Source organism: Rosa chinensis, chromosome 2 (assembly GCF_002994745.2).
Source record: "Rosa chinensis cultivar Old Blush chromosome 2, RchiOBHm-V2, whole genome shotgun sequence".
Classification (NCBI taxonomy): domain Eukaryota; kingdom Viridiplantae; phylum Streptophyta; class Magnoliopsida; order Rosales; family Rosaceae; genus Rosa; species Rosa chinensis.
Genome location: NC_037089.1, coordinates 72906828 through 72934155, shown reverse-complemented (window position 1 = coordinate 72934155; position 27328 = coordinate 72906828). Strand labels below are relative to the sequence as shown.

Below are 27328 nucleotides of genomic sequence, written 5' to 3'. Positions count from 1 at the left end.
TATAAAAGAGATAAATGTTTGTGGTCGTCTCTTTTTAAAGTATTTTCGATAAACGTGCACAATATTATGTGTAAATATTTTTCAAGTATATTATTTTCAAACCTAGCATGGTTGGGTTGGCCCCTACTGGGCATGCGAGGACGAAAGCTCACCCCTACAACAGTGTGCAGGTTTCGAGCATGTGGTCGGGAAGCATACAGGGGAGGCACATGGCCTAGCTTGGCGCATTTCTCTTTAGCTTTATCAAAAGAAGGTTTTGGGTCTATTATCGGATTTTGTAGTAACTTATTTATTTACTTTTTTATTTATTTATTTGTTTTCTACTCGCTTATTTACAAAATTTTGGGTGACCCGTAACCCTGGGGCGCGTCTCTCATACTTGTATTTAGTTAGTGATTTGTTATTTCCCAAATTGAGCTCCTATTGTAAGCCCAAATCCTTTAGCCCACTTTAAATTCCGCCTTTCAAAATATGCTATTCAATTGCGAGAATGTTTTGTCCAAGAAAGTGTTTTGTAAACCAACAATCTGAACCCAAAAGGCCTTGCGATTTCGGGTTGATGAGTTATCGGGATGTCATTCGTGACATGTCGGTTTCTCATTAGCTCAGGGTTACAGCGCTGTGGGACCCCTCTCTCGGGTCACCACATAGGCCGTGGCCAGAAGCCACCCAACCCAATTGTGACCATCAACCACAGCCACAAACAAACCCCGAATCGAAGGAAACTCGACTTGAAAGCCGTGGGCGCGGTGGCAAAAGTCGCCGCTGTGCTTGTCCGTTAGTGGGGAGCCTCCCATAGATGCCGTTTGTCTTCAACGGCGCTAAGATAGCAAGAGCTTTCGCTCTCGAGGGTTTTCATGTTTTTCGGATCTCCCTGAGTTATCCCATTCATGATGATTCAAAATCCTACTTAATTCTAATCAATAGGAGAATATTGAAGGTTTTCAGTTATGTTATTACTATATTGTAGATGTCAGTTACAATTCTGCTGCAACCTTTCAACTTGTAGCCTAGTGTATATATATACCATGTAATTGTTCACAATAATATACAAGAAAATTACTTCTCGTCACACCCAATCTCAAACTTTTTTCTTTGGTAAATCTCTCACTCATACATTATTATTATTTTTTTTAAATACAGACATTATTATTTTATTCTAATTGAATATGGGAGATGAATGCAATTAAGCCTATCAAACCCACCAATGCACTTTTCTCAAACTTGATTTAAATTGATTTTTTTTTTAAAATTTAATTGATTTGATAGAGAGAAAAGAGTTAGAGCAACTGGGATCTCTAGGGGAAGGACGAGACCAACTGAATTTTTTTTTTTTTTATAGTTTGCAAGAGGGTATAATAGGATTTTAAAATTTTTAAAAATAAAGGGAGATCCAAATAACAATATGAGAGGTCTGAATAGAGCCCCTCATAATAATAATAGGATATTAAAATAGAATATTAAAAATCATAATATTAAAAACCACGGCAAGTGGTTCAGTGGATGCATCAGGTCTCACCACGGAAATGTTTAAGATGTGAAACCTCCACGTCCTACGTTTACGCTAGGTTTATTATTTAGTATTATTTACTAAATTATAAACGTGGGCCTATGAAAGTTTTGGGATACTGCAAACAATCCAAAAGAAAAGTGTCAAATGTGAGGATAAAATTAGGGGGTGTATTCAATTCAGATTTTAAAAGATTCTGTTTAAGTTTTTATAATCCATGGTTTTACTTAATCCACATATTGTTTAAATTCCATATGGACTATGATGAATTCTAATAGATTGATTAACTAGTATTTGTTTAGATTTTACAAGTCTATATGATTTTTTTGTAACTTAAGTTTTTTTTTTTTTTAGTAAAACAGAGCAATGCGTTTATTAAATTAAGATAAATGTTGCAATCAATTTGTAAAGCATCCAAAACAAGTGTTGGAGCTTGATCCATCCATATCCCATTGGAATTGGATTTGAGGTTTAAGGCAGCTAGTCTACCTGTGCTAGAAGCGACAAGGAAAACTAGAGAAAATTTCAAAAGTCAGAATGGTAGAGACATACAATCCCTGTAGGATTCATGGTACCATTCATTGTTACATTGAAGCTCATAAGAGCCTACATACCTATGTAAGGTCCTATCACACAAAATAAAATAGCTAGAATCTTCCTTTGCCAATGCAAGCAATTGTGGTACTCCAGAAAATTCATTTACTTGGTGCAAAACTACCCCATAGTATGCAAGCTCGACACACCTATGTGCAACATAAGCATATTTAGTGAGATCACTCCTCCGGGATCCCAAATGCGAAAACCTGGATAGCCGAAGCATATCAACCTGATCCACATTTGGGCCCAAGTCCATGTTTTGGGTTTCCAAAAAGTTCCAAGCCCAAATTGTTTGGGCAACCCACTTTATCTGAGCACCCTAAGAATTGATTTGGGCACCATAATAACTGATCTGGGCACCCAAATGAGTGTGAGCAGCTCGGCTGGATGTAGCCTCTGATCAGCAGCGTCACCGACTTTCACCATCGCCACACCCCTTGTCATACCTGCAAATTGGTGCGCACGATTGCATACCGTCTCATCTGTTAACCGACTTGCACCTCTAATCATTATAACACCTGCAGATCGGAGCTCCACCTGCCTCAGCCATGGCTTTATTTCTGATTCCACCACCCTCGACACCATACTTTGTTACCTAAACGACCCAAAAGCCGAGAGCCAATTCACCGCCTTCCTTGCTAAAGATCGACCAAAGCAAATCCAATTTCCAGGCTCTATAAGTCTACCTCTGCTTGGTTAGGTCTTCCACCCGATGTGAACAAACCCATGCTCCGATGGACACTCATTCCAACGATGAGTACCTTTGGAGAACTCAGATACAATAATCTCGATGCACATCTTCGAGACGGGTTGGATGCTCACTAAGAAAGACCAACCATGGATAGCTGCACCAGTGTAGCGAGATACGGAGAGGACGTCGTCTAAGGTTGACGTCAATAGCCATTGATAGAACCCGAAGCCTTGACGGCTAAGGTTTAGGAGGATTCGACACCCCATATAAACTTGTGGTTTTTGTATCCTTTTGTAGCTTCAGTTTAGTCAAGGTTTAGGTCATATAAGCTATTCATCTTTTTCTTAAATATGCAAGCAGCTCTAGAATGGATTTTCTTTGCTAGGGATTTGTCTCCCGGTTAGGCCGAAAAGACAAAAGCAATGTTTAAGATTTTCTAGTTTCATACTTACATATCCCTTGCGCACTTAAATAAATTTAAATTAAATTCAACTATTGAGTCAATCTAATTAGAAACTAGAAAAGGAGAATTAACATTAGAGGGAGTAAAAAGTAGGTTTTCCTTAGTTTGTCCTTTGCAATCTTAACTATTGACTCATATCTCCTTCAAAGTCTTTCACATTTGTATAGCATGCTTGATTTTCAAGTATTCATTACCTCGACCTTAGGCATCGATTTTTCCATCTTTTTGTGATATTATATCAGCCAAAATATTACACAAAAAATAAAGTAGTAAACTAATGACATTATTTATTTCATATATAATTTACAAAAGAAAAGAAACATGTGTGGATGTATCATCTTAACAATATCATTAATGTTACCTTCATTGAAGGGTGCAGAGGTAGAGGAGTGTTAATGTCTGAGATTCAGCGATAGCCAAATCTTGTCAACGCTGGTCCAAGCCTGGACCGCTACTGAGGAAGTTGTAGCATTACCGCTACCTCTCAAGTGAAATACAAAGAGGCGTCAGAGGGAGACCGCGGTTGGCATTCTTCTCTTCTCTAATGCCTAAGTTAGTCAATGTATATATATTGACAAAATAAAGTTAGCTAGGTAAGTAATAAATGCGTAGTTAATGAGGAGAGAGGATGAGACATTTTATAGGTGAGGAAGAGATTGCTCTTCCTTGTTTTCAATGTGGGACTGATATGCTTCAATTCCCAGCTTCTGATGCTTCAGCGAGGTGATCTTGGAACGACGCATAGCGGCGCATCAGCAGTGATCTTGGGCTGAGCTGGAGCTCAGGTGATAGCCTGTTTGGCGGTGTTTCCGTAGGTCACACCCTTGATAGTTGTTGGTACCACTCGAGGTAGTATGAGCGTGGCTTATTATAGCTAATTATGGTTAGGCAAATGCTCATGTAAGTACAAGTTCCCCAAGTCCCCAGTCAAGGAGGGCTATCTTGGTTGGGGAGTTGCCTAGCGGTTTGAAGCGTTACTTCTACTAGTCTTGCCAAACATAATTAGCGTCAGTGCGTTGTCAACTATGGACTTGTTCTGAGCAAACGCTTTATACCCTTTCGAGTGGGCCCTTGCTAGGCCCCACAGGGAGTCCCCCACTCCCCTGCTAAGATAGGCCTCCTTTAGGCCCGTTGATTGTTTGATGAGGGGAGCTGCATATAGCGGTAAGTGTTAGGTAGCGAACCTAATCTTTGATACCCAAATGTCGGGGGTCAACTGCCCGATCAGAGCCATCGTAGACGTTATTGACCTGTCCCTTTACTCTTTTCCAGATGAGAAAAGCTTGACCACAACGTCGCGTAGCGATTGTTGACGTTATAAGGCATTGCCCTAAGACATGCCACTAGCGGAGAATTTCTCCCTTGAAAATTGAATGTGATGTTGAAGGAAATCAGCTATTAGTGTGCCTTATCAAACTAGGAGTAGCAATAGGAGAGAAGGTTCTAGAATTCCTAATCCTACTCGGATTAGTATTCCTTGTAACATTAGAACTAGTACTTTGTAATCCCTATATAAAGGGCTCATATTCTCAATAATAATACACACAATTCTCTCTACAATTTCTCTCGAATCTCTTTTTCCTTAAACACGTTATCAGCACGAGCTTTAACCACAAAACAAAAAAAACCAAAACAGAAAAATCTTCAAAAAACCCGAAATCTTCTTCATCGCCGCAGCTCCTAGCCCACGCTAGCCTCACCTGCGTGCCTGCCCCTGCGCACGCATCCCTGCTGCCCCTGCAGCACCGCTGCAAGTCTGCTACCCCTGCAGCACCAACACACACCAACTGCATCATTCCTCTTTCCTGTGCACGTCCGTCTACTTGCAAGCCTCGAAACGTCTATTTCAGAAGCTCAGATCGAAAAACTTTCTTCATCAAAGTTGTTCGTCTCTGTCTCTTCCATCTAACCTCCGAATTTAAGCCTTATCGGAGTTATATTGAGATCTGTACACCAATCGAAGTACAAGCTCTTCAGAACAGAATCTGCTCCGAATTTTCAACAAGTTTTTAAATTAAAGTTCCTATTTTTGAATTTTAATTTCTCCTTCTTTTTCTTTGGGGACTTGCAACCTCCCTTCTTCTACATCCCACCTTTCTTATAACGTGGGTTCGATTCTTGAAAAGCGGAATCGTGGGGATTCACGCAATTAACGAACTAAGAGCGTTCGTAAGACTTCGGACTAAGAGCGTCCGTAAGCATCTATTTAACGAACTAAGAGCGTTCGTAAGTTAGGGACTAAGAGCGTTCGCGAGCATCTATTTTGACCATTCAAACATCATTGTTTCGGTCTAATCCAAATTTCTTGGAAATCGATTTGTTGGTAGCATTACTGCTCAGAAATCTCATATTAGTTTTCGTGGAAGCATTGACTCCTAAACTAATACGTTCTTGCTTTCCTTTTTAGGATGTAAGATTTGAATGAGCTCGATTTTACTCCATTGGATTCTACGGGCACGGAATTTTCATGTGGACTCAAAATGTTGAGCTCCACCTAATTGCCCTTGATTTATTGCCTACAATCCAGGAGTCTTGTTCTAAAAGAACCACTCAAGGCCCTCAAACTAAGATAGATAATTCCATGGCATTTACCCTGATGAAGCGCCACATGAAGATGACCCTCCAGTTTGAGTACATGAATGAGGATAACACTAACAACTTTTGGGTTGCGCCTCGTGAACGTTTTAGTAACATTCACAATTTTCCGGACTTAGAAGCATAATGGAATAATATCCGCTTCTCTAAACTTTGAAAGAGTTATGAAATATTGTTCGGAGGCTCTCTACATCATATTATTGATGCATGATTGTGAAAAACACAAAAGAACAAATTGATTGAGAAGACCCTAACATGACCATAGGAGTCATGACGTCGAGGGTATAGGGTTGGACACCATGGCGCCACTTTTGGCCATGGTTGCACTATTCCAACGCCATTGGTCCTAGGGACCATATGTATTGTGTCAATACATCTCAATCAAGAGAGCATCCTCTTCATGGTATTTTATGGAGTACCTGATCAATGGTAATCAAGATATCAAGCTATAAAAGACTTTAAATCTGGCAATGAAAATAGAATGCTGCAGATTTTTATTTAGAATAGTCTTTTAATTTCCAAGAATTATGTAATGGCAATTATGCCTTAATCAATAAAATGACTTATTGGATTATCTCTTTTCCTCTAGGCATACTCAATTAAGTATGATGTCTAGGAAAGTAATTGAGATTAGTGGTACTTAAGAGAGCTTCGCTCCACCGACATCTCTCTCTACTTCCCTTGTCATATTTAATTGGAATTACCGAACGAATTGAGTGACTACAATTTGTCTAATGTTTGATTTTACTTTGGATTAGATTATGGTCACGAAACTTTGATGTAATCATTGGCTATTATTAATAAAGTATCGATTACTTAAAAGATATAAGAGCCAATGGTTTTCATGTGGAAACGCATTGTGAGAATGGACATGAGTTCCTTTGCAACACCTCTAATGACTACAGAAATAAAAGAGTCTTAGAGAAATTTATGTGTCGATCTAGTGGGTTGTATGCAACCACTATTCGCATAATTGAATCCAATCATGTTATGAGAGATGATTTATGGGATTCCGACACATATAGGCTTTGGCACGACCGTTTGGGACATCCAGGTCGTCATATGATGATCCGTATATTAAAGACTTCACACGGACATCTATTTTTCAGAACGAAAAGAAGTAAAAGTCGGTTTTTGGACACCGAATGAGTCCCTGCTCCTCACGGCGCCGTTCACCCCTATATCCGGCCACCCTTGGCTGGCGCCGCCATCCCCCTGCGGCATCAGGGTGGCATTGACGCCACCAAGGCTCCTTCATCTCCAAATTTTACTTCTAAAGTCAATTGTGACTTCGTGGCTCAACCAAAATCCTCATTGGTTGTTTCTAAAGCCCATTATTCATTCTGCAAAGCCTGCTCTTTAGCAAAATTAGGATCGAGACCATCCTATGCAAAGGACACTAAAGAAAATATACCATTCTTGCAAAGAATCCAAGGTGATATTTGTGGACCTATTCAACCACCATGCAGACCATTTAGATATTTTATGGTGTTGGTTGATGCATCGACACACTGGTCACATGTCATGCTATTGTCCACTAGGAACGCTGCATTTGCTAAACTCCTAGCACAGATTATTAAGTTGAGGGCTCACCACCCTGATCATCCTATTAAGTCTATAAGATTAGACAATGCTGGGGAGTTTACAGCAAAAACTTTTGATGATTATTGCATGTCCATTGGGATTGAGGTTGAACATCCAGTTCCTCATGTTCACATCCAAAATGGTCTCGCAGAAGCCGTCATTAAACTACTACAAATGGTTGCTAGGGCATTGGTAATGCGCACCAATCTCCCTATTTCTGCTTGGGGCTATGCAATATTGCATGCAGCTGTGCTTATTCGTCTGAGGCCCACTGCCATTCAACCCTTTTCTGCGTCCCAGATGGTGACTGGGTATGAGTCTAATGTCTCACACTTACGCATATTTGGGTGTGCAGTATATGTGCCTATTGGGCCGCCACAACGCACCAAAATGGGTCCTCAACGACGATTAGGCATTTATGTTGGATATGATTCTCCAACCATTGTCCGCTATTTAGAACCCTTGACAGGTGATCTCTTTACCGCAAGATTTGCGGATTGTCACTTCGATGAGACAGTCTTCCCGTCGTTAGGGGGAGATAAGAACATAAATGTTCAATAGAAACGACAGGAATTGTCTTGGTCTGTCCCCACTCTGTCTCATCTTGATCCCCGAACCACACAGTCCGAAATTGAAGTGTGGAGAATTCTCGATCTTCAAAATGTAGCAGAATCGATGCCTGATGCATTTTCTGATATCGCTAAAGTGACGAGATCACACATACCTGCTGCAAACGTGCCTACAAGGATTGATGTCCCTAAAATTAGAGGACATGACGCCACCTCAAGAGTACATGAGTATGGCGCCAACGTTCCCACCCTTGGTGACATTGTGGCTAGGCCTACGGCTCCTGCCAGGAAGCGCGGGAGGCCAATAGGTTCGATGGATTCTCGCCCAAGAAAGAAAGCGAGTTTGGCACAAAATAATCCATTAATTATCGATGTAAATAATCCATCTCATGAGAACATTCCGGATTATGGTTATGTCCAAGAGACATCATTGGGGGACGCTCCAATGTCAGAACCAACTCCAGAGAATAGAGAGATCTCCATGAATTACACTAGTGTACATGAGATGATGGATAGAAATTCTATGGAAATTGATGATGCATTTGCATATCATGTTGCAAAAGGAATTATTGAATATGATGATATCGAACCTCACTCTGTCGAAGAATGTCAATGAAGAGCGGATTGGCCTAAATGGAAAGATGCGATCCAGGCTGAATTGGACTCACTAGCAAAGAGAAAGGTATTTGGGCCTATAACGCAGACACCCCCAGATATAAAACCTGTTGGCCATAAATGGGTCTTTGTTAGAAAGCGTAATGAGAAAAATGAGGTGGTTAGATATAAAGCCCGCCTCGTGGCGCAAGGTTTCTCACAACGCCCTGGAATCGACTACGAGGAGACATATTCTCCCGTAATGGACGTTATAACGTTCCGCTACCTTGTTAGTTTGGTAGGTTCCGAAAAACTTGACATGCAGCTTATGGATGTGGTTACAGCATATCTCTATAGGGATCTAGATTCAGAGATATATATGAAGGTCCCAGATGGACTTCAATTACCCAAATCAAGTGGCTCTAAACCACGGAGCGCGTTTTCAATAAGATTAAAACGCTCACTATATGGATTAAAACAATCCGGACAGATGTGGTATAACCGTCTAAGTGACTATTTGATTGGGAAGGGATATATTAACAACGAAATATGCCCATGCGTGTTCATTAAAAGAACAAGTTCCGGATTTGCAATCGTAGCAGTTTATGTCGATGACATGAACCTAATTGGAACTCTAGATGAGTTAAAGGAAACTGCTAAATACTTGAAATCCGAATTTGAGATGAAAGATCTTGGGAAAACACGGTTCTGTCTCGGTTTAGAACTCGGGCACCATAGTGATGGGATTTTGATCCATCAGTCTGCATATACTCAGAAAACCCTAAGGCACTTTAATGAAGATAAAGCAAAACCTGTGAGTACTCCCATGATCGGTCGTAGACTTGAGCTCGGAAAATATCCGTTTCGTCCAAAGGATGAGGACGAAGAACCATTAGAGGCCGAAGTGTCCTATTTAAGTGCAATAGGCGCATTATTGTACTTAGCTCAATGCACAAGACTGGATATCTCATTTGCAGTGAACTTGTTAGCTAGACATAACTCTGCGCCAACACGCCGCAATTGGATTGGTGTAAAGACAATCTTTTGATACCTGAGAGGTACGATTGATATGGGCCTATTTTATCCCTACAGAGAGAAGAGGAATGACGGAAGAATGGGATCGGACCCCATTAGGCATGGAGCCACCGTCCACCATGACAAAATGGCCGGCCATATTGTCGCCAATGCCACCACCACTACCAAGGGTGGCCGGCCTCACCCTATCCCCCTCCATCAAAATGACAGTGATGTTTTGATGGGTTTTGCTGATGTTGGGTACCTCTCTGACCCTCATAAAGGTCGCTCCCAAACGGGTTATGTCTTTACCATGGGAAGCACTGCGATATCTTGGAGGACTACAAAACAAACCCTTGTTGCTACTTCCTCAAATCATGCAGAGATTATTGCTCTACATGAAGCCGTACGTAAATGTATATGGCTAAGGTCTATAATTAGACATATCCGAGGAAGTTGTGGTTTGAAGTCTACCACTGATGAACCTACATGCATTTATGAGGATAATGCTGCTTATATTGAGCAAATGAAGTTAGGTTTCATCAAGGGCGACAACACCAAGCACATATCGCCTAAGTTCTTTTATAATCAGCAACAACAATCACTTCTAAAGATTGAAGTGAATCAAATCCGATCAGAGGATAATGTAGCGGACTTATTCACTAAGTCGTTACCTAGATCCACCTTCGAGAAACATGTGAAGAGCATCGGATTAAGAAAGTTATCCGAACTCCCTCGATTGTAGCAATCAGGGGGAGATATCAACATCAGGGGGAGTTATGATGTCTACATGTTTGATCTCGAAGAGTAGAGGACGTGTTGTACTCTTTTTCTCCTCCTCGAGCATGTTTTTGTCCCACAGGGTTTTTCACTCGAGCAAGGTTTTTAACGAGGCAACGGATGAAGCGTCACCACCAAGTTTGAGCGGCACAAGGGGGAGTGTTGAAGGAAATCAGCTGTTAGTGTGCCTTATCAAACTAGGAGTAGTAATAGGAGAAAAGGTTCTAGAATTCCTAATCCTACTCGGATTAGTATTCCTTGTAACATTAGAACTAGTACTTTGTAATCCCTATATAAAGGGCTCCTATTCTCAATAATAATACACACAATTCTCTCTACAATTTATCTCGAATCTCTTTTTCCTTAAACATGTGAGAAGTTCCACTAGCGGTGTTTCGCTTAGCGGGGATTTTCTCCCTTGAAGATTGAAAGTGAGAACTTCCGCTAGTGGTGTCACACTTAGTGGAGACTTTCTCCCTTGAAAATTAAAAGTGAGAAGTTCCTTTAGCGGTGTTGCGCTTCGCGGAGACTTTCTCCCTTGAAAATTGAAAGTGAGAAGTTCTGTTAGCAGTGTTGCGCTTAGCGGAGACTTTTTCTATTGGGAAGTTCAAATTTTGACGATTTGAGTGGATAAGAGTAGGCCTCACCATTTGGCCCTTCGGCCCTAAACCTACCCTAAGCCCGCCCGGCCCGTAGGGCCGAAGCCCGACCCGGCCCTTGCATTAGGGCGGGCCGGCCCAACCCTTTTTTAAATAGGGTAGGGTATGGGTTATGTAAATGAAGCCCGGCCCTACCCTACGGCCCTGCCCGATTGAGCCCGAAAGGGCCAAGCCCGGCCCGGCCCTAAAATTTATATTTTATTTTTATTATTTTTCTATATTACATATTTATATAAAAAGAAATAAGAAATATGTTATTTTAGAGAATGGGTATTAGATTGAACATTTGAACCCAATTAATATATGTAAATCTAATTTTTATATCATACACTCCAAAGAGAATGGATACTAATTTTTTTTATAAATCTATATTTTTATATCATACACTCCAAAGAGCAACCTCTATCAATTCAAAGAAAATGAGAAAATCAACCGTTTGATGTGATTATTACAATAAATTATGCGTGTGGTTAAAAATTTAGTCAATTTCACCATAGTTTCGAATCCGATCGGATTGGTCAACCATATTCACTTGTATGTTTCTTGGTTGACCGATGGCGTGACAACCGCAAAACGTGCTAATTTTTTTACATCACATTTTTAAATATTTCATCAATGGATGTGCATAGATATAAGATAAAAATTTCAAATTTAATTACAAATATGTTGGTCTATACCAATTTGCCTCCTAAAGTTGTGTAACTTATACATTGCATTTAAATGATTGAGATTACCCTCCATGACCAAAATGGGGGACGAAATGGAATTTTTTAAAATAAACCGCTGGATGTTGTTTTCATATGAATATATGTTAGTGGTAGAAATTTCAGCAATTTCCGCCTTCAATTGGACCTCGATCTACCCGGTCAACTTAATACCCTAAATAGAACATAAAACAAATATGCTCTTAACCGGTCCTTGGCAATTCACTTTTTTAGATCTTTCAGCTCCCACACTCTCATGGGTAGGGGGTCTACTTACGGATGTCAAAATTCCGCAACGTTTGTCCACGCATGGTGCCGCTCCCCTTAGGGAAGTTTGCTTGTGCAAGCGTTGACCGCTACATTGGACGCCTTATTCAAAGCAGATCGGCCTAATTTCTTTACACAATATCTATCAATGTTGTATAAACATATGAGAATTTTCAGATTGGTCGATTTTCATTTCAAAATTTTTGGATCGCACATAATCCTTATATGCCTTGTAATGTAGTATAACTAGTTTATTAGGCTTGTTAGCCTCCATGAGCAAAATGGGGGATGAAATGGAATTTTTTAAAATGAACCGCTGGATGTTGTTTTCATATGAATATATGTTAGTGGTAGAAATTTCAGCAATTTCCGCCTTCGGTTGGACCTCGATCTACCTGGTCAACTCAATACCCTAAATAGAACATAAAACAAATATGCTCTTAACTGGTGCTTGGCAATTCACTTTTTTCGATCTTTCAGCTCCCACACTCTCATGGGTAGGGGGTCTACTTACGGATGTCAAAATTCTGCAACATTTGTCCGCGCATGGTGCCGCTCCTCTTAGGGAAGTTTGCTTGTGCAAAGCGTTGACCGCTACGTTGGACGCCTTATTCACGGCAGATCGGCCTAATTTCTTTACACAATACCTATCAATGTTGTATAAACATATGAGAATTTTCAGATTGGTCGATTTTCATTTCAAAATTTTTGGATCGCACATAATCCTTATATGCCTTATAATGTAGTATAACTAGTTTATTAGGCTTGTTGCCCTCCATGAGCATTGTCAGATTGATCGATTTCCATATCGAAATTTTTGGCACGCCCGAATAAGCCATAATTTTTTTTTAGTTTTTCTATTTTTTAATTACGTTTCTCTTTTTTCTATAATATGCAAATTATCTCTTTCTTTGTAATTGATTTCATAAGTTTTGTTTTCTTTAATTTCTATTTTCTTTGCTACACAACAATTAATATTGGGAGATTTATATAGATAGTTAATTGAATATAACCACCTTAAGTAATATTAATAAATGTTATAAGTTACAAGTATTATATGAATATAAAATATGTTCAATAAAAAACAATGAGTCTTTTATCACTAATATATACCATTAAGCCATATTTTGAGAAGAAGAAAAATAATGTTTTTTTTTTGTTAAACAAAATAAGGCCCTTTTTGGCCCATTTCGGCCCTATTTGGTCCTATTTGAGGGCCGGCCCGACCCGGCCCTTTAGGCCCTAACGGATAGGGCTTTTCGGGCGGGTAAGGGTTAGCATATTTAAGCCCCAGCCCGACCCTACCCGGCCCTAAATTTTGTTGACTTTGACTCGGCCAGGCCCGGCCCGACCCTAAGCCCTAAAATTTAGGGTAGGGCCGGCCCTAACCCGGCCCATGATGACCCCTAGATAAGAGTTACCTCTGATATCGCCCGACGCGTGTCGGCTATTTATTAGGCTGGTGTGTGAGCGCACGTCCGTTCAGCACACCCGTCTCTTTGCAATAAATGTAAGTAAATACGAATTGCAAGACACTTTCCTTGCAAATGCATACCAGCTAAATCTCATCCATTGTGAAACACTTCCCTTGCCAATGCATACTAGCTAAGATGGGGAACAGAATTACAAGTAATCAGTAGTAACACGTGCCAAAGCTTTTAGCCTTATCTTACAGAGTACCGTAGCTCTTATGTTTTGACCAAAAATAAAATGGTCAAAACATAAAAAGATGACGCTCTTTTATGTCGAACTGGACCCTTCCTCATCCAATAGCTCTTATTCAATCATTCACGAAGTTCACTCTTTGACTAAAGTTAAAAAGTAATAATAAGAGGGTTCAGTACGTTGCTGGCTTTGATTGGAAAAGATGTATGAAATCGCAACAAGTAATAAAAAATGAAAAAGATGGACTCTTCCATCGGGTGGCGTCTGCGGATGACGAATCACTTACAGAGGTTTTTTTTTTTTAGAAGATCACTTACAGAGGTTACAGCCTTACAGGGTTCAGCTTCCTTCGACTTTGCCAAATGTTTCAGTCAAATTATTATTGAAACCAAATTGTAGATAACCCTTCTAAATTTATTGAAACCAAACTGTTGCGGTCCGAGTAGTTTTGTCATGTCCCGTCTAAATGCATGCATTGAAAGGACCAAGGTCCGTCTCCCCTCCTCTTTCCATGACGCTGCTTCTTCTGCTAAATATTTCTACAGTTCACTCATGTCAGCGTGTCACCAATTAATGTTGTTCAATTATTGAAGTCTTGAACCAGATTGGAAGCCATTGATCAGCACCATAAACGTTTTTGTCAAGGTTTACCACTAAAAGTGTAAGATTGACCACATAGTCTTATGAGATTTAAATTTGAGACCTTATATATCATGAAAAAAATACGATGTTAAATATTTCGAGTTTTCAAATAGAAAATGAGACCTGAAAAAGTTGAGTAAACTAGATCTCAATTTCTCATCATATATTTAAGTTTTGAGTATGTTATAAGTGAGAAGAAAACTAGGTAATGGTTCGATGTTTCTCACTGAATGTTGAGCGCTCTGACTAGCTATATCAAATAATGGAATAGTATGGAACCTCAAATCAATTCAAGTTCGTTGGCATAACCGCATAATCTAATTTTTTGTGTGCGCACTAGCTCAGAAGTCAAAATAAAGTTTCGGAACGGAGAGTTTTCTTAAACGGCTGGCTTGACAACGTACGTATGTGGTCATGACCATGATTATCTGGTTTCTAGGCTTTAAAGTCTTAATGGACAAAGCTTGACGGATGACACTGAAAGTTGAAACTTCGAAACGCGATAATGATGATGAAAGGTGGCCAATCCAATGAGATTCTGTAAGGCAATGTAAGGCTTAGTTTGGGATTGCTGTGCTGTGAGAAGAAGCGCTTCTGAACTTGCTGTGAGAGGAAGCACTTCCGAACTTGCTGTGAGAATAAGCAGCTGAGGTGTTTGGTAAACTGTTTTTAAAAGTGCTGTGAGAACGAAAAGCAATTTCTAGGTGTTTGGTAAGTTCCAAGTCAAACGTGCTTTGCCTGGGTATAATTACCAAAATGGTCATACATGCTAAGATATGCTACTAAAATACATAATTTTGTTTTTTGATTATGTAACCATACCAAATAAAAAAATTTCTCATGCATTATCCTTATACCCTTGCTTGGATCGATTAAAAGATTTACTTTAAACCTTTTAATATGCATATTATGTTTTACTATTACACAAAATAGCAAGTTGGCCTCTCATTTGGTACTAGGAAATGTAAGCCCGTGCGATGCTGCGGGTGTTTTTTCTTGTCAAATTTATAGATTCACAGTTTACGGAATATTGTAGTTATATTACAAAAGTGGAAATACCAAGCAGAATTTGGTATTTTAATTTGGTTACAAAATTGATTTCCTAAGTAAAGCAGTTTCGCTATACAAATTTTGTCAAGTGTCAACAAAAATAGCGACATCAGGTCCTTCGAGATGATTATTCTACAGCTAATGTAGGTTGTGACCGGGTGTTACTGCAAATGATAACAGCGGAGGGTTAGTAGATATTTTAATACAAATCAATAGAGTTTCTAAGTATAAATTCCGAGATACATAAGAGAATATTTCAAAACTTGAACTTAAAATGCAGATAAGGGCAACATATAAAATTTTTAAAACATACACTATGCCAATAATGCCTTCAGACGACACATTTCAGACGACAGAATTTTTGTTTTCTGTCGTCTGAATCTTTTAAACTTCTTTAGACGACATATAAATTAATTCTGTAGTCTGAATAGCATGAGAATCCATACTATTTCACTTTTTAGTAAGTTAGAAAATTCAGACGACAGATATCTGTCGTCTGAAAGAACCGATAAATTTGCATGAAAAAGTGGAAATTTAGGACAACATTCATATGTCGTCTGAGTAAATGGGAAACAAGTGGAAAATTAGGACTACATTCATATGTAGTCTGAGTAAACGGGAAACTGATAGCTAATTTGCTAATCTAAAGTATTCGATCCCTCCCTTGGCTATTTCAGTTTTTTCATCTTTTTAGTAAGTTAGAAAATTAAGACGACAGATATCTGTCGTCTGAAATAACTGATAAATTCGCAATGAAAAAGTGGAAAGTTAGGACAACAGATATCTGTCGTGTGAGTAAACGAAAGACAAGTAGAAAATTAAGACAACATTCATATGTCGTCTAAGTAAATGAGAATAATCTATAGTATTCCCATTCCCCTCCCTTAGCTAAAACAGAAAAACTCGGGCTTTCCCACTCATTTTGCCAGGACCTTTCCCTTAGCTGAAAAAAAAAAACCCAACCCTAGATCTAAGAACACAATTGCCGCCTCTCACTCTCGATCAGTCAATCTCTCCCTCGCATACTCTCACACTCTCATGAACCTCAATCCCTCAATCCACCCTCAATCCCTTTCACCCTCTCCAGTTCACACACACTCCCATCCTCCTGCGATTCCGGCAAAGCATGTTTGGGTATGTCGTCTGAGTAATTTTCAGATTCCCTCTTTACCCATATCAAATTCCCTCTTCGTTTCATTACAACAGAACAAAAAGAACAAATGGGTTTCCTCTACTTCAGCTCTCCTTGACCTAATTTCTTTATATCAACGCAGATAGAAGCTTGAGGACTGAACCCCAACTCCAAAATCAAGACCAGAGAAGCTTCGACTTTCAGGTACTCTCTTCTCTCCCTAATTTTCAATTGGTGGGTGTTCAAATTTATGGGTTTATGGTAGGGATTAGTGTTTATATTTGTGGGTACCAGTGTTCTAAATATTTGTGGGTTGGGCGGGCTGGGGTTAATTGGGTGTTTTTCTGAGCTTTTATGCCTAAAATAAACTTGTCCTCATGGGATCATAGACGTTCTATAACCTAATCTGAAACAAAAATGTCCTCCATTTCGGCATTTCCTTTCGATGAAAACCCTACACAATTTCCTCCATCTCTCAAACCCATGATACCCAATCACTCGATTCACTCCCAACCCTCTTTTTAGTCTCTTATCTCTGTTTTTTTCTTCAATCGGCGCTCATCCTCCACTCCTCCAGGTACTTCCTATTCTGGTTTTTAATTTCTGATTTTTCTCTCGAGCTTTAATTTCTCTGTTTCAGTCGATAATTGGGGTTTAATTTTGATCAAGTTTTCTTATTGTTCGTTTCAATTTTGTAGATAGAAGAACTCGAGAACCAGCTCTGGAGGTTGAAGTGTTGAATCTTGAACCCGCCAAATCAATGGAACCCAGATCTGGTAAGAAAATAAGAAAACTTGTCCTTTGTTTTCAATTATATCATTCACTTTGTCCAGATCCAAACGCATCTCAAGTCTTTTTCATATGGTTATAATGTTATATTGTGCAAGCCGATTATGGATATGAATCTTGTTTTGGTTTTGTGGTTTGCAGATTGACGAGAATGTTCAGAGGCCTCTAAATATTGTCAGGTTCAAAGAGGTAATCATTGAAATCTGATGGTGTGTTAAAGACTTTTTTTATTATGAAATCTGATCTTTGAGTAGTGTGTATTTTATTTTGATTCTAGATTTATATCTTCCAAGTAATTTGCTCAATTATTTTCATAATCGACATCAATATATTGATGGTAGAATTTATCCTTAAGATTTCTTTAAGCTTATTTCTTGAACGGAATATATTTCTGTTTGAGCTGCAAGCATATATTGATCAATTGAATGACTTTATGGTTATTTTGTACAGGCATACGCGGAGATGGAAGGTGTTTGTTTCGATTTGTGGTTCATGGAGCTTGTCTAAGAGCAGGGAAGCCATCTCCAAGTGAAAGCCATCAGAAAGAACTTGCAGATGAGCTTAGAGAGAAGGTACAAGATGAACTCAATTTTATATCCCCATGTTTCAACTTCTAGCTTCTTATAAATTGATATCGAGCTAGTCATCTAAGAATTGCATCAAGCACATCAAGAAAATTACTAGCTTTTGGATTGAAATTTGGGCCCATTCTTTGTTACAACTTATCCTGTATGCTTGTGTTTCTAGACTTACAGCTTCTTAATTGCTTTCCGTGCCCGAATTTGTATCAATTGTTTCCTTTCATTTGTCAAAGCACTCCCTACAGAATTGAAGCTGTTGTATGATTTGGATAGGTAGCAGATGAATTCATTAAGAGGAGGGCTGACATTGAATGGTAAAGATTCTTGAGATCTCTGGATCAGTTATGAACTTATGATTTTGCCAGTTACTTGGTAGAAAAGGCAACTAAGCGACTGATTAATCTACGGACCTGTGCCTTAATATATAGTACTACAATAGAGATGTGATTGATTGTGCTTCTTGTACTTCTCTTAAATATATCATTCTCCAAGCGAATGATGAGCTTCTTTCTCAACTGATAATCAGAAATAAGCCAGCTTCGATACTAATTTTCCTTTTTTTTTTTTTTTTTGTGTATGTATTTCTTTTCACTTATAGGTTTCTTGAAGATGATTTTGAGAGATACATTGTACAGCTGTGGCAACCCCAGATTTGGGGAGGCGAGCCTGAGTTGCTTATGTCCTCACATGTCCTACAGTAAGTTCACTCTTAACAACTTCTTTTGCTTCTTAGGGAATTCAATTATGGCAACCGAGTCACCAACTGAGTATCTATCTCAGCTGGACTGCTGTGGTTTCAGAGTCAACAACTAACTATCTCAAAATATCCATATAAAAAATTGTCAAATAGCAAAAATTAAAAACAAATTAAGTTGCCCTGTCTATTGCAAGTCCTAAAACATTTTTTAAGAATGCCTGTTTGAAATCTCCGGTTATCATTTTACATTTTCTTTTTCCAGTTGCTTTTGACCATTGAATTTAAGAATCTTACCCTTAGCTTTCGCACATTATTCTTGATTACATATATCAGAATTGATAGTAGAAAGTCTTTGACAGAAAACATGGAAGATAAGCAAGGGGAGATCAATTGGAGCAAGCTGCTGAGGCCCATGATACTGCAAAAGCCACCTAATAAGGTTGAGGTAGGGGAAAAATGTTTTTAAGCTATAGGGGTTATGTTTCTCTTAAAGAAAATTCATTTGGTGATTTTGTTAAACTCAGTACTTTCACTGTTTGAATGCATTGATCACTTGGTATTGCACAATTTCTCTTTTTCGATATTGAGTGAAAACAAGGGGCTACTTTATATTGTGATTTATGCTTGCAGTGCCCAGTTTACTTCTTTGTTGATCAGATGTAATTGCATGCTCTGTTGTCATACTCCAAAGTTGCATCAAAGTACCCTTTAAGGTTTCTCACAAAGTAATTTTTACCAAAATAAACCAACTTTTAAATTTAAAACTTCATATTGAGATTAAAAACAGCTTTGCTGAATTTCTGAGGAAGCTATTGATCTGTTAACTTCAAGCTCTGTGTAACCCTACTTACTGATCTCCAAATGTCTTGAATTTTTGATATGTTCGTGTCATGTTAGCTAACACTTGATCTGGGAACTTTCATGTTATTTGGACACTCAGTGAATATTTGGTGAATTTTCTAAATCAACTGTGCAGCTGCGTTTGTTTTTAAGAAACCTGACAGTTCAGTCAGTCTGCATCCATCTTTTACCTTTTCAAACTCCGATTAGCTTGAAATTTTAGTATGTTGTACCTTGAGAAGTTAGCCTTCATTCTGGAAAATTTCATCTTCATTGTTACAGAAATGAATTTTGTGTACTGGTTGTTTCGACATAGTTGTAGCTCAGATTTGTCTACTGCTTGCATGTTTCGATTAGTTGTGATTGCTTACTAGCAGGCTGCTTTTTAATCTGGTCATAAGCTTTTTAATCTGGATGTTGGACTTGTTGTCTTTGCAGGTATTACTTGTTTTGGATGGTATGAATTGAGTTATATATGCAGCAGCAGCAGCAGCAGTAGTGTCTAGGAACTGCTTTTGTGCATTTTCACAGAACTGCCTATAGATATGCTTTTGTTTCTGGTAGGTTATGAGCAGTAGTAGTGGCTAGGAACTGTTTTTGTGCATTTTGACAGAATTGATGGAAAGTGTTGAACAAATGCATGCAGTTGCTGTAACTACTCTATGGATGCTACTAGGTTTTTGTCTTAGTTAGATTAAGATCCGTGCAACAATGGCAGTCATTAAAATCATTTAATGTAAAGGCTAGCATGCTAGCTAGTTTAGTATTATGCTACTGATAGGAATGTATTTTGGTGGGTTGATTTATGCAATGAGGAATTTGTTGATTTCAGATCTTATAATTAATCTGCCTTTCTCGATTGACTACTGTACAGAATGAGGTTTGCTATGGTTCAAATCCAACAAATGCAGGTTTATGATATGTTGTATCACAAATACAGTAACAACAGAAAACTGAAGTTTATTTCACTGTCAAACAACAGAAATGCCTCTAACAGACAACAGAAAACTGAAGTTCAATTCACTATCAAACCACAGATATGCCTCTAACAGACAACAGAAAAATGAAGTTTAATTCACTATCAAACAACATAAATACTTCTAACAGACAACATAAAAATGAAGTTCAATTGATTATCAAGCAACAGAAACGCGAAGTTTTATTTTCTATCAGACAACATAAAAACTTAAAATTGTGGTTGGAATACCAGACAGACGACATAAACATAGAGTCTTAAAACTACTTTAGACGACATAAAGATAGAGTCATAAAACTACTTAGACGACATAAAAATAGAGTCTTAAAACTACTTAGACGACATAAAAATAGAGTCTTAAAACTACTTAGACGACATATAAGCATAATTTACCAAATTATAAGTGATTTACAAACAACAATTAAATGTCGTTAAAAATGCATTCAAACAATAGATTGTCAAACAAGTCTTTATTTTGGTAACTTCAGACTACATATATATGTTTTCTTATTAGTCTTAAGACGACAGAGGTTTTATTAAATCTGTAGTTTGTACCTCATTTCAACAACATTAATATGTCGTTGTATATGATTAATAACTATAGAAAGTTCCATATCCTTCAAAGTTGGGTTGTTCAGACGACAGATCCTTAGGAAACTTCTGTTGTCTGAGTGAGAACAGACGACAGAGGATATCTGTCGTCTGATGCTATAAGAGATGACAGCTGGATAGACTACATATAATTTGCATATCAGACGACAGATATAATCTGTCGTCTGAAGCTATTATTGGCATAGTGATAAGTAAAGTTTCTAGGCAAAATGCTTAATTTTTTTTTAAAATTGTTTTTAGGTTTAATTGTTTTAGATAAGATACTTCCGCTTGTTTATATTATGTAGAAAAGGGATTGTAATGATATGACATGAATGAAATTAGAGGACATACTTTGGTTATGTTTCATTTTGAGGCTGTTTCACTTTATTCCTGGTAGCCTTGGTATCAAGATTGTGTGCTACAACCAAAAACAACTACAAATGGCTACCAGATATGCATAAGTCACAGTGCCATAGCTATTTTGGGGTTGAACTACATTGCTAATTGATCTGCATCTGGTTTTTTTGTAAGCCAGAAGAAACAGTTAGAGACTTGAGAATCGTAAAATATACAGTAAATCATTTTGACATGCATGTTCATATTCTTCACAATGCCTATAAATTACATCAAGTTTTTTTTTATGTGAACATAGTCAAGCACCCCATGCTTTCTCAAGAAGATCAAGAAATGTTTTGCAATGACACAACTGAATCTCATTTCTCACAACTATATATCTTTATTTAGTATGACTGACAAATTCACAGTGAACATAAGGTAACACCTCTCATGTATATGGACTTATGAGAATACGGAAAAAGAAAATCTGTTCTTTATTGTAAAATCCTATGCATATGAGCAATTAGCAAAGTCTATATATAATGACCATCAAGAAGAGAACATATGTAATTAAGGTAAAATTGGAACTTTAACCCACCACTTTTTTGTTTTGATTTCTTGCCTAAGGAGTTATGATTGTGTGTGGCTTTGATCTGCTGCTGAGTACGCGGCTACCTGCTTTGGTTCATCTGAGCTGCGACTGTGGCTGCTAGAGACATGGATTGATATTGAGGAGGCAATGAGGCTGCTTGCAATTCCAGATCTCTGACCATAAAAAACCCAGAAAGCTATGTCAGGTGAGCCTCAATAAATAAAGCCAAATGAGATCACTACTTCATCCTTTATATGTAGCAAAACTCATCAATTAGAACTATAGAAGTCAAAACCCCAATGATCAACATGAAAAAAGACTTGAGGCTTTTAAGAAAAGAACAAAATAAATCCTAATGGGCAGAGCTTGCCTTATGATTTGTATTGTTTCACATATAGTTGACACACCAAAAATCAAACACCTAAGAGCTATGCATTTGTCCTCATCTGATGAGCTATGCATTCTCATATATCCCAAACCAGTTGCATTGCGTAATTAGTGATAGTGACATACTTGAATGTGCAAATTTCCAAATATACAATGACGTAGAAGCTTTGTAAATAAAAAAGATAGGGAAGCCCAGTTCCATTCCTAGCTGCATGATAAGCTACAGTTCTGGTCCAAAGCTGCATGATTACCAAGAACCTTAATAGAGTGTCCTTCCCAAACTAATTCATCCATCATTAGAAAGCCCAAAGCTTGGAATACCACAATTTTGCAATTCCAATTAATCTGCTATAATATGAAACAAGCATCAAAACAAACAAACAAAACAAACTGTGATTCAAAACGTTCTGAATAACAATATTGTAATTGTCAATTACAAATCTACAATCATAAATCTGCTTCCATGAAAAGCTAACAATGTTTTGCAACAGTTGCAATATGATTAGCAGTCTCTTCCCTAAAACCACAACTCCCACAGCATGCACTAGACCCAATCTTTCTATAGAACAAGGCTGCAGCACAAGGAAGGAAGCCACAACATGCTCTCCACATAAAGATTTTCACTTTATTTGGATACTTTAATGAGTTTAATCCCCTCAATGCTTTCCAGACCCCCCTTTTGTTTCCACCTCCACCTAAACAATTTCATATCAGATACAATTTCAATTTCCATCTAAATACCAAGACATATGCAATTCAATTCCCACCAAAACTGGCAAAATTGATGCCAAATTTCAAAACAGAAGCAATATAAATATACAATACAATTCAATTTCAATCAGTAACTAACGTCCAAAACAACTTGATCAATTCCATAACTCATAAATCGAACTGGAAAGCAACCAACAATTTCTGCTTTGCTGCTTGATGAAGAGAGCAATCAAGAGTTCGAGGCTATTTGAACACTTGAGAGATTGATTGAAAACCCAGAAAGTAAAAACCCAGACAGATCGATCAACTATTTAACTGTAGTCCGTCACTGAGTTACCGTCGAGGAGAGCGAGGGTCGTCGAAGCCTTGACGGTCGAATAGAGAGACTGAGAGGGAAAAAAATATCAGTGCCCTCTCTCGATTTCTTCCGATGAGTATGAATCATGCTCAAGTATTTGACGGCGAAGGGAGGAGGAGGAGGAGGAGAGTGCGATGGTTTTGCCTTGCACAGAATACAGATGAAGAAAAATGACTGGGTTCAGTGTAAATTTTAGAAAATAATGAGGACAAAATCGGGAATTTGATAAATTTCATTAAAGAAGCACTGTTCACTCCGTGTTTTCCAGAGAAGCAGCTTTCAAAAGCTAGCACTTGGTTGCTTCTCGCTTTCAGCTTCTAGGAGAATCTATTTGGACCAAAAGCAACTTCTAGAGAATTTACCAAACACCATATCATAAATCCAAAAGCAGAAGCTACCCCAAAAGCAGCTCCAAAAGCAATGCCAAACTAAGCCTAAGACTCTTCTGCTTCTGCTTCTTTGTCTGTCCAGGCAGTGGTAAGCGATTTCGAAGGGAAGTCACGTCGAGACCGAGGCTCCGTACTTACTTGTCAACATTATCTGCAAGTCATTCATGGAGAAATAAAGTACATTTCTGTTCAAAAGTCAAACGCACGTTTCTGTTCAAAGAGGATTAGCTTGAGAACAACGTATGGGGAACTGATGAAAATGCCTGATCATCTAGTTCAAGTCATTGAGTCTTAATGGACAATGCTACATTGACATTGAAAGTTGAAATTATTAATTTGACAATGAATGAATGAACTATCAAAGGCGCCTACTCCTGATCGAGATTGGTGTAAAGTACATCTTCTGGGTATGCTTTGTCTCTCAGGGAGGTGGAACTATATACAAATTAAGTTATACAACTCTTCAGCCAAATATGTAACAGAGGAAAACATAAGGATTAATGCCTAAACATTAATCAAAACTATGTGCAATCAGGATCTTACAGATAGGCAGGTTTTATTGTTTACTTTAGCTTCACTTTTTATTTTCCAACTTCAATTATATACCACTAGATTCAGTGATTTCCATTTTTTATTTGACTCTTTGACAACCGCATTCTACTTATAGAAGCAAATCCACACTAGTTGTGTTTTATCAAGGTCATTTTACTTTATCTTTTGCCAGAGCTTATAAAATAAGTTGAGAGTTTTCCTGATAAACAACAAAATCAGAAAACAATATTTTGTCATGGGAATGGGATTGCCAAGGTGTTATTTTTATGCTGTGCAATGCCTTATTTTTCTGTTGCTCAAAGCTTCCCAATGTTCTTCATTTGTGCAGACAATTGGTCATGCAGATGAGTGCTCTGCCTTGATGCAATTCAAGCAAAGCTTTACAACAAGCAAGTCTGCATCTTTAGATCCTTTCGCTTATCCGAAGGTTGCATCATGGACAAAAGAAAGGACAAGGAGGAATTGCTGCTCATGGGATGGTGTGGAGTGCATTGAGGAGACTGGCTATGTTATTGGCCTTAACCTCAACAGCAGCTGCCTCTATGGTTCTCTCAACTCCAGCAGCAGCCTTTTCCAACTTGTTCACTTGCAAAAGCTTGATCTCTCAGATAATCACTTCAATTTCTCCAAAATACCATCAAGATTAGGCCATGATCTTACCGGTCTAACACTTCTCAACCTTTCACAGTCCTCATTCTCTGGCCAAATTCCATCAGAAATTTCGTACCTTTCCAAGCTGTCTACCCTTGATCTTTCTGCTACTAGCTTTTTGGATATGACATTCGATTATGATCATTTTTCATCTTCCAAGATTTTGGAACTGACAAATGCCAACCTCAGAATTATAGTTCAAAATCTAACCAATATACAACAACTTCATCTTAATAAGGTACACATACTCTCCACTCTACCCGATATCTTTGCAAATGCAACTTCTCTCAAAGCTCTGTATCTTCAAAGCTGTGGTTTGTCTGGAGAATTCCCAGTAGGCATTTTTCAGCTACCAAACTTAGAAGTTCTTGATCTGATGTATAATGAAGACTTAACTGGTTACTTTCCTGAATTTAACAAGAGTAGCCCCTTCAAGAAACTGAATGTTGCGAGGACAAATTTCTCTGGTCATATACCTGCTCCAATTGGAGACCTAAGCTCCTTAGAGTACTTGAACCTCGCATTATGTAATTTTTATCCTCATATTCCATCTTCACTTGGAAACCTTACACAGCTCAGTTACCTTAGCCTTTCTTTCTTTTTTGACCATAGTTATACTTACTACGATGTTTCAAGAAACAGTTTTAGCGGCCAAATTTCTGAGTCCTGGTCTTGGGTTGGAAAGCTAACCAAACTCTACCACTTGAGCCTTGCCTATACCTACTTAAGGGGAGAATTCCCAAGTTTTGTTGCGAACTTGACTCAAATGGAAGAGTTAGACTTGGCCTATAACCAAATCACAGGTCAAATCCCATCTTGGCTTGCCAACTTGACCAAATTAACTGCTCCATACTTCCCATTTAACAATTTGCAAGAAGCAATTCCAAGGTCATTTTTCCAGCTTACAAACCTTCAGTATATTGACCTTTCCTCCAATAACTTGAGTGGAACAGTTGAGTTGGATGAATTTTTCAAGCTCAAAATGTTAACAGTGCTTCGACTTTCGTTCAACAAATTATCTGTGCACATCAAAACCAGTTTGACTGCTACTTCTCCAAAGTTTAAAGCTCTAGCATTGGCGTCATGCAACTTAACAGAGTTTCCAGATTTTTTACACGATAATAGTAAATTGGTGGAGCTAGACCTTTCTGATAACAACATTCATGGCCAAATACCAAGATGGATGTGGAACTCAACTGGTGAATCTCTGTGGTATCTGAACCTCTCCCACAACTCTCTAACAGGATTTGAGCAAAATCCAGTCATTCTTCCATGGAAGAATCTGCATCTTTTAGAGCTTGGATCTAACAGGTTACAAGGGCAATTGCCGATTCCACCCCTTTCAATCCAATTTTATTCTGTGCCAAACAACGGTTATACCTTAGGGGTTTCACCATCTTTCTGCAACTTGAAAGATCTGTTTGTTCTTGATTTGTCCAACAACAACCTAAGTGGCATGCTTCCACAATGTTTAGGCAGCTCCAGTGCTTTTGAGATTCTGAAGCTCCACAACAATTCTTTTCATGGTGATATTCCTGATCAAATGTGTCCCACCGGACAGGGTTCACTAAAGATGGTTGATATGAGCTATAATCAGCTACGGGGAAAGCTACCAAGATCAATGGCAAATTGCACTCAGTTAGAGTTTCTTGATTTCGGAAACAATCACATTAGTGACAGCTTCCCATCATGGTTAGGGGCACTTCCGGTACTAAGGGTACTCATTCTGGGGACTAATGGATTTCATGGCACTATTGGCCAACCTGCAACCAACCATGAGTTCCCAAACCTCTGCATTATTGACCTATCCAACAATGGTTTCTCAAGTTGGTTGCCTTCTGATTACTTAGGGAGCTTGAATTGCATGAAGAAATCTGTTGACCAAGATGAAGTGAAGACCTATTTTCAAGACACCATAACAGTCGCCACGTACACAATCTACCATTATGATTACTCAATGATCATCTTTGGCAAAGGTGTAGAGTTGAAGTATTTGAAGACACCTTATCTTCTCAGGTTCATAGATCTCTCAAATAATAGATTTGAAGGCGTCATTCCTGGTACTATTGGGAATCTAAGAGGGCTTCATTTGCTTAATCTTTCCAACAACACCCTCATTGGTCACATCCCCCCATCTTTAGGGAACTTGTCTACCCTTGAATCCTTGGATCTCTCTCAAAATCAACTCTCAGGAGAGATCCCCAGCAATTTAGCTGAACTCACTTTCCTTGCATACTTTAATGTATCCCAAAATCACCTTTCAGGCCCTATCCCACATGGGCAACAATTTGATACATTCCAAGAGGATCTGTACAAAGGAAACTCAGGTTTGTGTGGGGAGCCTTTGTTAAAGAAATGT

At 38.5% G+C, this 27328-nt stretch overlaps 3 long non-coding RNA genes across 4 annotated transcripts; 2 read left to right on the top strand and 1 right to left on the bottom strand.

Annotated features, from left to right (window-relative positions):
- Positions 1–15288: 15288 nt before the first annotated feature.
- Positions 15289–21590, bottom strand: LOC121051892. The gene is made up of 2 exons (XR_005807393.1): positions 21345–21590; positions 15289–15548 (listed from the first exon to the last, which is right to left on the bottom strand). It is a non-coding gene; the product is annotated as an uncharacterized LOC121051892 (long non-coding RNA).
- LOC121051891 lies at positions 16361–16693 on the top strand. Its single transcript, XR_005807392.1, has 2 exons — positions 16361–16518; positions 16659–16693. It is a non-coding gene; the product is annotated as an uncharacterized LOC121051891 (long non-coding RNA).
- Positions 17435–20194, top strand: LOC112189979. Of its 2 annotated transcripts, XR_005807394.1 has the most exons (5): positions 17435–17494; positions 17756–17877; positions 18485–18583; positions 18943–19028; positions 19862–20194. It is a non-coding gene; the product is annotated as an uncharacterized LOC112189979 (long non-coding RNA). The 2 variants fall into 2 exon arrangements; XR_002932155.2 differs by lacking the exon at positions 17435–17494 and having other exon boundaries at positions 17648–17877.
- Positions 21591–27328: the final 5738 nt, after the last annotated feature.